The sequence below is a fragment of the Biomphalaria glabrata genome, chromosome 12 (assembly GCF_947242115.1).
Source record: "Biomphalaria glabrata chromosome 12, xgBioGlab47.1, whole genome shotgun sequence".
In the NCBI taxonomy this organism is placed as follows: domain Eukaryota; kingdom Metazoa; phylum Mollusca; class Gastropoda; family Planorbidae; genus Biomphalaria; species Biomphalaria glabrata.
The window spans coordinates 22,917,005-22,927,690 of record NC_074722.1 but is presented as its reverse complement, the minus strand read 5'-3'; the positions used below and the strand labels follow the sequence as shown (position 1 = coordinate 22,927,690).

Genomic DNA, 10,686 nt, shown 5'->3' with positions numbered 1-10,686 from the left:
CTTGCAAAGCCATCGCTCCCATTGCATTTATTTGCTCAATTGTTTGTTATTGAAGAATAAATAGATTGTGTGAGTACTATTTATAGTTGGCAGGCGAGAAAAAACTGTTGTGGCTCTTTAGAAACTTTTAAATTTTGTAAATTGTATTTTTTGGCTCTTCCGACTCATAAGGTTGCCGACCCCTGCCATAGGCGGTCTTATTTCAGAAGACGAAACTCAGTATCGAAGCTCGATAGAAGATTTTACAAACTGGTTCACTGACAACTTTCTAGAACTGAATGTCACAAAAACTAAAGAACTTATAATAGATTTCAGAAAGAAAAAACAAACTATACATTAACTGCTAATAAACACTACATCTATAGAACAAGTGAAGGCATATAAATATCTAGGCGTTATCATTAATAACAATCTCTCATGGGAAGACCATCTTGGAACTCTGACAAAGAAAACAGCCCAGCGACTTTTTTTTTTCTATACAAACTCAATAGCTTTAAACTAAATAAGAAGATCCTAAATACTTTTTACGGCGCGACTATACAAAATCTGCTAACATACGGAAGAACTTGTTGGCAAGGCAACGCTTCATCAAAACTGTTGCGCCGTCTAGAAACCATCATAAAAAGGGCATAAAAAAAACACTCACAACATTACCACATTTAAAGGAACTTTTTGAACAAAAGTGTCTAAAGAAAATCGAAACAATCTTGGAAGACAACGGCCACCCGCTCCATCGGAACTATGTCAGGTCGTCGCGAAGTGGGCGACTACTGTAAATCAAAACAAGAACAGAGTGATACAAAAACTCGTTCGTACCTCACTCGGTCAGACTATATCAACGCCACTCGTTGATCAGGAAACATGAAAAGGACCAAGATACCTGTGTGTAGTCACTGAAGGAACTTTCTATGTTGCGTCTGTTGTATTTATGTGTAATTTTCTGTTGTGTTGTCTTTATATGAGAAAAGAGTCTTTGTAATCACAACAAATTTCCATAAGGATTAATAAAGCAGTCTTGGTCTTAGGTTGATTTTTGGGGTCAATACACGTTTTTACATACCGATAAAACATTCTCAGTCTATTCGAGATGCTAAAGGACTGCTCTTTGACTACACATTTGGTTCTTCAGAGCTAAAGGACTGCTCTTTGACTACACATTTGGTTCTTCAGAGCTAAAGGACTGCTCTTTGACTACACATTTGGTTCTGCAGAGCTAAAAAGAAGAAAAATATTTAAAAAAAAAAGAACAGAGCTTTAACTCAGTTTTAATTTAATTAGTTTGAAACTGTCAAATCATTTGATTTGTAATAGATCTAGACTAGCAATAATAAATCTGTGCGATTACAAATATTTACCAACTGTGTTTTGTGTAACATAAATTATTGCTTTTAGCTTTCTTGATGCTCTTTAATCCTACCCTCTGAACCAATTGGAAAATGGGATGGAGAAAAGGGGGGTATCTGCGTTAATGTTACCGTGGTAGCTTTTAAACGCATTTTATTTTTTAAAAATTGTACGACTTAAATTGAAACTAACACTAACCACTGTACCAGTGAAGTGCTTATGAAAATAGAAGTGTTTTTTTTTATCTATTGTTAGTTTCAAACGTTTAAGAGACTATCTAGTTCTGTACACAAGTATAAATGGAAATAATTCAACTTATACAATCTTATCTGTAAACTACTATTTCTTTCTCCTGTTCGATACCAAAAAAATAATTAAATACCATTTGTTAAGTAACTAATTGTTTACTTTTTAAAATGATTTTTTGTTTCGTTAGTAAGTAAGAAATTGTGTAAATGTTCAATTTGTTTCGAGATTGGTTGTGGGAGAAATAACGTGTACACACCAGATAGACAGAGTTGAAATAAGACGGTTTAAACAAAATGTTTACTTAGTCAATCCTGGACACCGGTTACACCAAACAGATTGCTACTAAAGATTTATTTTCATTTCATCAAAACACAGTAGCTTGAAAAAACGAATCTCTCTCACTTCACCTCCCCCTTTTTTGTTTGTTCTAAATGATAATTGTGTTTATATGAAAACACTTCAGAGTGCAAAACTCTGTCTTACAGTTTATGCATTTGTTTTTCTTTAGTCAATTGTCCAACTTGGCGATATATACTAACTAGTAAAATACGTAGTAAGTTCATCGATGTGTTAGAGATTTGTCTTTTATTACATAAAAGGATTTAAAGCATTGAGTAACATAAATAAGGCCAGTGTCTAGTATGTTAGTGTCTACTAACAATCATGAGAAAACAATGTCTGTGTTTGTAAAAAAAAAACGATTGTAAGCTAATAGCATGGCTAGTATTATTATTTTATTTTTGGTATTTATTTTTAAAAATAGTGTTACAAATGAACAGTGATAGGTAGAGGTCAACGTATGAGTGAGTCGTGACAGTCGATACAGACAATGTAAGACGTGTGCGGCTCTAGTGGAAGTGAAATGTGTACGACTCGATGCAAGTTAACTAGGGTAGAGTTAACTGGAGTGGACTACTGTCGTCAAAGTCTATACAGCGAACTACAGTGGACTTGAGCCGTTACAGTCGATACAGTCGATGTAAGACGTGTGCGGCTCTGATTCGGTAGACTTGAGTACGACTTGGTTCAGTTTTGGGAGACCTGGAGCGACACTGGGAAGTGTGTCGTTGGTCTGTTCTGTGGAATACGGCTCGACGCAAGTTGAGAAGAGATGAATAGCAACGAAGTGAAGAGATGTATTGCAACGAAGTATAGCTAACTGTAAACTGACAGATATTGTACGGTCTTCTACGCTACATATTACAGTAACAAATTGTTAGAGTTAATAGTCAATAAAGTTATATGAAACTGAAAGTTTAGTCGTCAAGTTCTTTGCAGTGTTTTTATTTGTGTGCCTACTAGTACATTTAGCCAGAAGATACAGAAATACGTAACAATATTATCACAAATAGACACCAAATATTTACATTAGAACGGATATGAAATGTTACATTTAAAAAAATCTTTTCACTAACAAATAAAAGCGTTCAAGATCTCCATGTCAATTAGTTATAAGCTATTCAATACAATATTGTTCCATGTGTGTGTACCATGTAACATTTACAAGTTGTAAAACCAGTTCACAGTGATAACAGATCATCACATGTCTACAAAACTGAACCACTTCTGGTATCAATGTTCCTTTCACTGATGTAGATTTGAAAACTAGACGAGAGCTACAAACAGGTTCTGCATGATGTCGTCAGCAGCTCAAAAGATGGAAGGTGCAGCTGTGTGGGTAGGTCTGAAGTTCTCTACATGAATGGAAGGAAAAGTTGTTGATTGAATGCTTTTAGTTATAAAACACTTGGGAAAAGGGGGGGGGGGGGTCTTTTTCCGTTTTCCGTTGTTATGCTCCGTCACACACATCGTCTAGGCAAACACTCCAGGTCGTAGTTGTTTGGTAAGGGATGTAACTGTCAGAAGAAAAAGGACTCCTTATATTACTGGTCATCATATAGTGTCCAAACGAATGAAACATAACAAATTAAGTCAATGACTCTCAAACTTTTTAATTATGACGTTAACTCTCCCCCCCCCCCCATCCTTTTTGTTAGCGAGTTCGGAAGTTATTACTTAAATAATATTGATACTATGTTAGTGGAGATCAGGCTTCAACAGTCTTATGAGCCAGAAGTATATGAACTGTAGCTATATTTCCTAGTCCAGTTACTAATTTTATTTTTAATACAAGAGCACCATTGGCTACTTAATGGCATATTATTTGTGTGTGTGCCTATACATGAGTTTTTAAACAAATACTACTGCTGAGTTACTTCTCCTTTGAACTGCATAGAGTGTCTTGTCTACGCTCATAGAATCTGTTTTATGATAAGTCTTATATTGAAGAGGGGTTTTATCATTAATTTCGGAGGGGTTTTTAAATTCAAAATCTTCATTAGCTATGCTCTTGGTATATGTCTTTTGCATTATTTTTAGCGGCCCCCGTAAGGGGAAAAAGCCGCTATTAGGTTTGTGCAAAATGTCCGTCTGTCCGTCTGTCCGTCTGTCCGTCTGTCACACTCAGATCTCGAAAACTAGAAGAGATATGAAAAATATTATTTCATCATTAAATCCGGCTTGAAAAGTTTAGGTGCAACGGCTACTTTTGGTTTTCTAAAAGCAAACCGTTTAATTTATAAAATTAATTATGCAAGCGATTTTTTCATAAAAATACACCAATTCTAAAACAATTACGTAAATGTAAGGGAGGCAATGTTACAATATGCTAACAAAGATGGACAATTTTTGTGTATTTTCAGTATCACTAAGTCAAATATATTTTTAAAATGTACAGGAAATGTTTACAAAAAATAAAAATAATAGTTAACGATGTTTTTTCTGGTCAACTAGCTGCTAAAATTAAAAGAAAACATTTCTGTTTGTTTATAAAGGCTAATAATGCACTTTGTATGTAAATATCACGCACATTTTTTTAAATGGACTTTTTATGCAGCGATTTTCGTGCAGTAGCGTAACGTCGCAATATGATCAGGCGCTAAACCAATTCCTTAAACTTTTTTAAAAAATCAGATTTTATTTATTTTTTGTTTAGTGCCCCCATCCGAATAAAAGAAGCTTATTTTTGTGCGTTTTGTCTGTTGGTCGGTCTGTCCGTCACGATTAGATTTAAAAAACTAGAACTCTAAAAGATATTGAAAATCTGATTTTCCTCCCATTACATCTCAATAGTTGTAAGTATCTAAAATTGATTGTTCCGGATTTTTTTGTGCAAAACTAATCAACGCCAACAAATGTTTGTTTGCTCTTCTAACTTATATTACATTCAATTTCCATGCTTAAACGTTGCAAAAACACATTATCAATAATATGTTGTTCCGTTTTTTTATGTAAATAGCATATTAATGCTAAATCATAATCTCTATACTGACTTATATTTCATTAAGTGTAAAAATGTTCCGGATATTGTTTTATAAAACATGAAGTATGCCTAATGATTGTTTGAAATCGCATAAGGCTTTTAAAAAAAGTAATTTACTAGAATTGATTACTGAAAATTACTTTTTAGACATTTAATTTTCTTGTAAAACATAACATAGAAGTTTTGTAATCGATAAAAAAAGTTCCGGATTTTGTTTCTTACAAATCGTCGCCAGAAATTTCCGAATTTATTTAAAAATCTACTAACGCCAAATAATTGTTTGAATTCCCTCTTCTAATTAATAAACAAATAATCTTCTCATTTACGAAATAATGTTTTTACGGATTTTTATGAAAAATATTTTAACTCACTACTCTCTTACAGTACATTTAACTTTCTACCTAAAACATTAAAAAATCTAATTATTGTTAATATTATGTTCCGATTTTTAAGGAAAACAGAATCCAAACACCAAAGTAAGGTATGAAAATCTCTCCACGTGGCTGTAGTACATCTAATTTTTATACGAGACCATCCAAAAAATTTAATTAACGGTATTACATTTATCTGAAATTCTCTTTTTCTTTTACTATTTATACAAACATCCGGAACAATCTATTATATAAACTTTTCAATTGTGTTCATACCTAAAAATTATTGCGATGTTTTGAAACGTAAAATAAAGGTTAATCAATTTTTAATAACTTTTAGTTGTTTTTTTTTATATCAAGATAACGGACAGACCGACTGACAGACAAAACGCAAAAACAATGTGGCTTTGATCCTTTTTAAATAATATCTATTAGAACTCATTGCACCAATGTCTATGAACCCTCGTTAAATATCTCGTGTAAATAAAGACATTTTTTTTTATGGTACCGGTACTAGCCTATTGTGAGGTAATGGAATTTTTTTTCTTTGACGTCATATGAATGGACTCTTTAAATGTAATGTTAAAAGAACGCACTCGGTGCACAATCTATTAACCTTCGAAAAAATTGCTTGTATTAATGAAAACATATTTTAGTCTAACTAAGCCGTGTGACGTAGTGTTTTTTTTTCCTTTGACGTCACATGGAATGAATTCTTTAAATGAAATGCTAAAAGAACGCACTCGGTGCACCAATGTCTATGAACACTCGAGAAATGGCTCGTGTTGATAAAGGTGATTTTTAGTCTAGCTAGGCCTTGTGACGTAGTGTTTTTTTTTTCCTTTGACGTCATATGGAATGAATTCTTTAAATGAAATGCTAAAAGAACGCACTCGGTGCACCAATGTCTATGAACACTCGATAAAAGCTCGTAATGATGAAGGCGATTTTTATTCTAGCTAGGCCGTGTGACGTAGTGTTTTTTTTTCCTTTGACGTCATATGGAATGAATTCTTTAAATGAAATGCTTAAAGAACGCACTCGGTGCACCAAAGTCTATGAACACTCGATAAATGGCTCTTATAGATGAAGGCGATTTTTAGTCTAGCTAGGCCGTGTGACGTAGTGTTTTTTTTTCCCTCTGACGTTATATGGAATTAATTCTTCAAATGAAATGAAAAAAGAACTCGGTATAGTAATGTTTATTAAGCCTCGTTATGTGACTCGCGTTTAAAAAAGAAATGATATCTTGATTTAGATCTAATCTAGATTTTTTAAACTAGATCTAGATTTTTATTACAGTATATCTAGATCTGGATTTATATTCTAATTAAAATTATTTTAGAGTCTAGATCTAGAATTTCTAGATCTAGTTTAGACTAAAATAGACTAGATTAAGATGTAGAATTTCAATTTCTAAACTTAAAGTGTAAAAAAAAAGTGTAGATTTTCATTTCCAAACGTTTTGATCAATATTGTAATGTTTTAATATACTAAAACTAATCTACTATTTTTTTATTAAATTTAAATTTAAATTTACGGCAAATGAATCTTTGAAACATTATTACTTTTGACCATCGGATGGCTGCCTGGTCGTGCGGTTTGCGCGCTGGACTGTCGTTCAGATTTATGGATGGCCCAGGGTTCAAACCCTGCCCGCTCCCATCCCCCGTCGTCCTGCGGGAGGTTTGGACTAGGAAGTAATTATCTTCAACTCTGAAGGAACATCCGAAACGTGTAAAACATTTTACATCAAAATTAAATCACCTCTTGAATATTATTTGCGAATATGCAGATCCGACAGGGATCCGACTTCGACGGGGGCCGCCTCTGAGTTTGTGTAACACAAACTCTCTTTGTAATCTTGTTTTTGTTTTGTTTTGTTTTATAGAAGAACTGCCAAACCCCCTGGTAGTGGGTTTTAAACTCAAAACCTCCTTGGCTGCGCTGGGGCAAGTGTTTAGAGAGACGACTACATCCACATTTATAAGAACTTTTTTTCCAAGTAGACATTTAATAAGACTCCACCATTTGGCTTCAAGGCTATTCTACCAGTCTTTCAGACGTGTCAAATTTAATGTGTTTACATTGTCGTAACATCTTTGAATTAACATCTTTTGCCTGACAAAAAAAGGCCCCAGACGCAGTGCATGCTGTCAATGAGAATGTCTGTCTGGTCAAAATCTTGTACACGTTATTTCCCCTACTTCCCATTCTCGGAACAAGTTGAAACTTTGCACAATTATTCATGTCGATGACAACACACGAATCTGTTTTTTTTTTATTATTAATTAATTAACAAATAAGTCGTAATTAATAAATTTTGTGTTATATGAAATTTACTAAATTGGCGGCTAGTGGCCTTACAATAGCGCCTGTCACAGTCACACCCCGACAATCAAGAATGCTGCTCTCGGACAGGTAAGGTCCATTGATAATTGAAATAATATTAATAAGGTTACAAAGACAGTTTGTGTGGAAACACAAACTCAAAATTGGCCCCCTAAGTGGTCCACCCAGGCAGGTGAAAAGGCAGGTTTCAATATATTCAGAAAGAATATTAGAATGAAATTCTATCAACGGCAAATGACAGAAGAATAAAGAAAGAAGGTTAACAGATCTTGTGTGGTGCCCCAATAGTCCAGCAGGCCAAAGGATATGTGAAAGTGAATGTGAAGTTACATGTGAACCTGGTCTAACTGATGTAGTATAATGATTATCTAATTAATCTAATTGTTTTGTAAAGGGTTAATCTCTTATTCAAGAAAAAAAAACATTTCCGTAAAAAAAAATCCTTTAGTTAAGAATTCCATTGTCATTATGTTGCCCCGCAGTTCACGCGATAATATGAAAAACCTACTTATTAATTGTTGTTTTAAATTATATTTCACTTATATACATACTGAATAGATTTTTTCTCCTTAAAAAAAAAGTTTTTTTTTTTTATATGTAGTAGTTAGTATGAAAGAACTTACTTCATTTAGTAATACAATTGTAAACATTGTTTTGGATAAAAAATCTAAAACTGTTGGCATAAATTTATTAAAAATATGGTGATTCACCCTCTCCCTTACTAAACAGCGCCCCGTGTTTGTTACTATTTATATTGAATAGTTGTAAAAATGGTGTATTGTTATGAAAGAACTGCTTGCATACTTGATTTTGGACTTTCGGAAAAAAAAAAGTAGCATCACACCTTTGAATGCTCTAAAATATCATGATGTCAGATTTTCACTATCTTTTCTAGTTTACGATATCTAAACGGGACGGACGGACGGACGGACGCCCACACACAAAACTAATAGTGTCTTTGTCTTTTTCCCTTCCGGGGGCCGCTAAATATTTATTACATGATTCAATCAAAATAGTTGATGCAATTTCAATCAATATAAGCGAGGTTAATTAATAAATATTTTTAAAATATATTGTGCTTTATTAATTGAGCTTTTCTGTATATGACAAAAAAGGTCAATGTTGAAATACAGGTTCCATACTCCTATGTAGTTATCTATTTATTTACTTCCCAAAGAGAAATCAAGGGCAGCAATCAGTATAATTAAAAATCAAAAAAACTTTTGCCACTACTTCCCTTGTTTTATATAGGATCAATTGGGATCAAACTGTTACCATGGCCAGATAAAAAATTTGAGAAATACTCCGCCAGGTGTTATTGATTTAAAATAACACGTTGAACAGTAACAGTTTAAAATGCATTTCCGAATTTCATTTTGGCGTTTACACTTGGTCTATAATAAAATTAAGCTGCACTATGTCAAGAAACACATAAGTAATTTGTGCATTAAATAGACCTATATATTAATAAGAAATTCCATTTCTTAAACTGAACCTTTCAAGAGAGATAGGCATCATAGGATATAAATTGTATATTAAACACACTTATTTCGAAGTTGTGAATTCTATATTACTTTTTTTTTTACCCCCCCCCCCCTTTTTTTCGCACCCCCCCCCTCCACTTTCTTTCCGAACCTCCGAAAAGAAATGTTAACTTAGTATCTGTTACGTCTAATTGGCACGGCCCACTAATAAAGCCCCCCTCCAAAACATATATTTTGTGGCCTTGACTTCGATTACCAGTATCACTTATTTCCCCCAACCCCACGCCTTAGAAAATTGTGTTGGGCCTACATACAATTTCTGATTATTCTTCGTCGTTTCAGTTCGTTATCGATATATTTGAAAAGAGAGAGGGGGGGGGGGAGCGAGAGAGAGAGAGAGGGAGAGAAATTATGCTCTTTTCGACTGTTAGTTAAACCATTAAACCATTTTAGATTACCGAGCGAGGTTGTATTCAAGACAGTAACATTCTGTGCTCAATTCAATGACTTGTAATTCTTCTCCACGCATGTAGTGACGTTGAGAGTGAGGACATTTACTGTGGAGTCTTTGATAAAGGGAGTTAACTTTTCGGGCTGACTGTCGAAGTAACACTTTCCCATAGTAGGAATATATTGTAATGGTAATATCCTTAATTACGACTACTAGGAAATTAGGCAGCCAGCATAATGGCCGCAAGTCCATTTACATTTATCAATAGCAGGCACGCATCGATTGAAGTTGGCTGGGCTCATTCACACTATAGAACTTAGAGGTAAGTTGCATAGACAAATCTAAGAAGTTTATAGGTACAACAATTGTAGAATAGAACTAACATTGCACTATAAGCACTTCAATTCATGGAACTACTATGCTACACATTTCAATGTCGATATCTTATGGATTTGAATTTCAGATTCATGAAATTAAAAAAACTTTTCAAATAGTTTGGACAATGTTTGCGTGAGAACCTTCAGCCATAAGGCAACACACACACAAATGCATGCTTTTTAAAAAATGTAGATCTGTTACTAAAAAGGATCATATCAGAGGCGTATCTAAACATTAACGATGCGAGGATCTATTTCTCTACAACAACGATAAGTGCCAATTTCTCATGGACTTTTTCTTTCTTGAGACTGATTTTCTTCTTTTTTATTTTTTTTTTAATAAAAAATCTTTGTATGTAAAGTCATAAACTTTTGTAAGTCTTTTGTCTTTTTATACACATCAAATGTCGTGTCGTTTTTAAATAGGAGACATGGCAACTCTCCTGATACCTTCTCCCCAGGATTAAATCTCCACTGCGCCATCTGGCCACCCTCTGCCTCACTCTTAAACATTAGCTCTCCCCTTCCATTACTCATTCCCCCCTTACCACACACACACATACACACATGCAGGCAAACACTTCAGATCATTTCCAATCATAAGCTCAATACATTTACACGTGTAACACTTTCTTGCCTCTAGGAGTTGTAACGTGTTCGCTCCCCTTACGTAGCGTGTCTCGTGTCAAGCGGACATGTATGGAGACCAGATGAACGTCGTCAAAACTTAGAATTG

General features: G+C 34.1%; 1 protein-coding gene across 2 annotated transcripts in view; it reads left to right on the top strand.

The window, feature by feature from the left end:
* Window positions 1-9,652: 9,652 nt before the first annotated feature.
* Window positions 9,653-10,686, top strand: part of LOC106075998 (prolyl 4-hydroxylase subunit alpha-3-like) — a 27,427-nt gene continuing 26,393 nt past the window's right edge. The window contains exon 1 of one of the 2 annotated variants that reach the window (XM_056006465.1): window positions 9,653-9,895. The gene's annotated coding sequence lies outside the window, so the exon portion shown is untranslated. Of the gene's footprint in view, window positions 9,896-10,530 lie in introns of those variants that run through there. The other variant, XM_056006464.1, reaches the window with a different exon arrangement.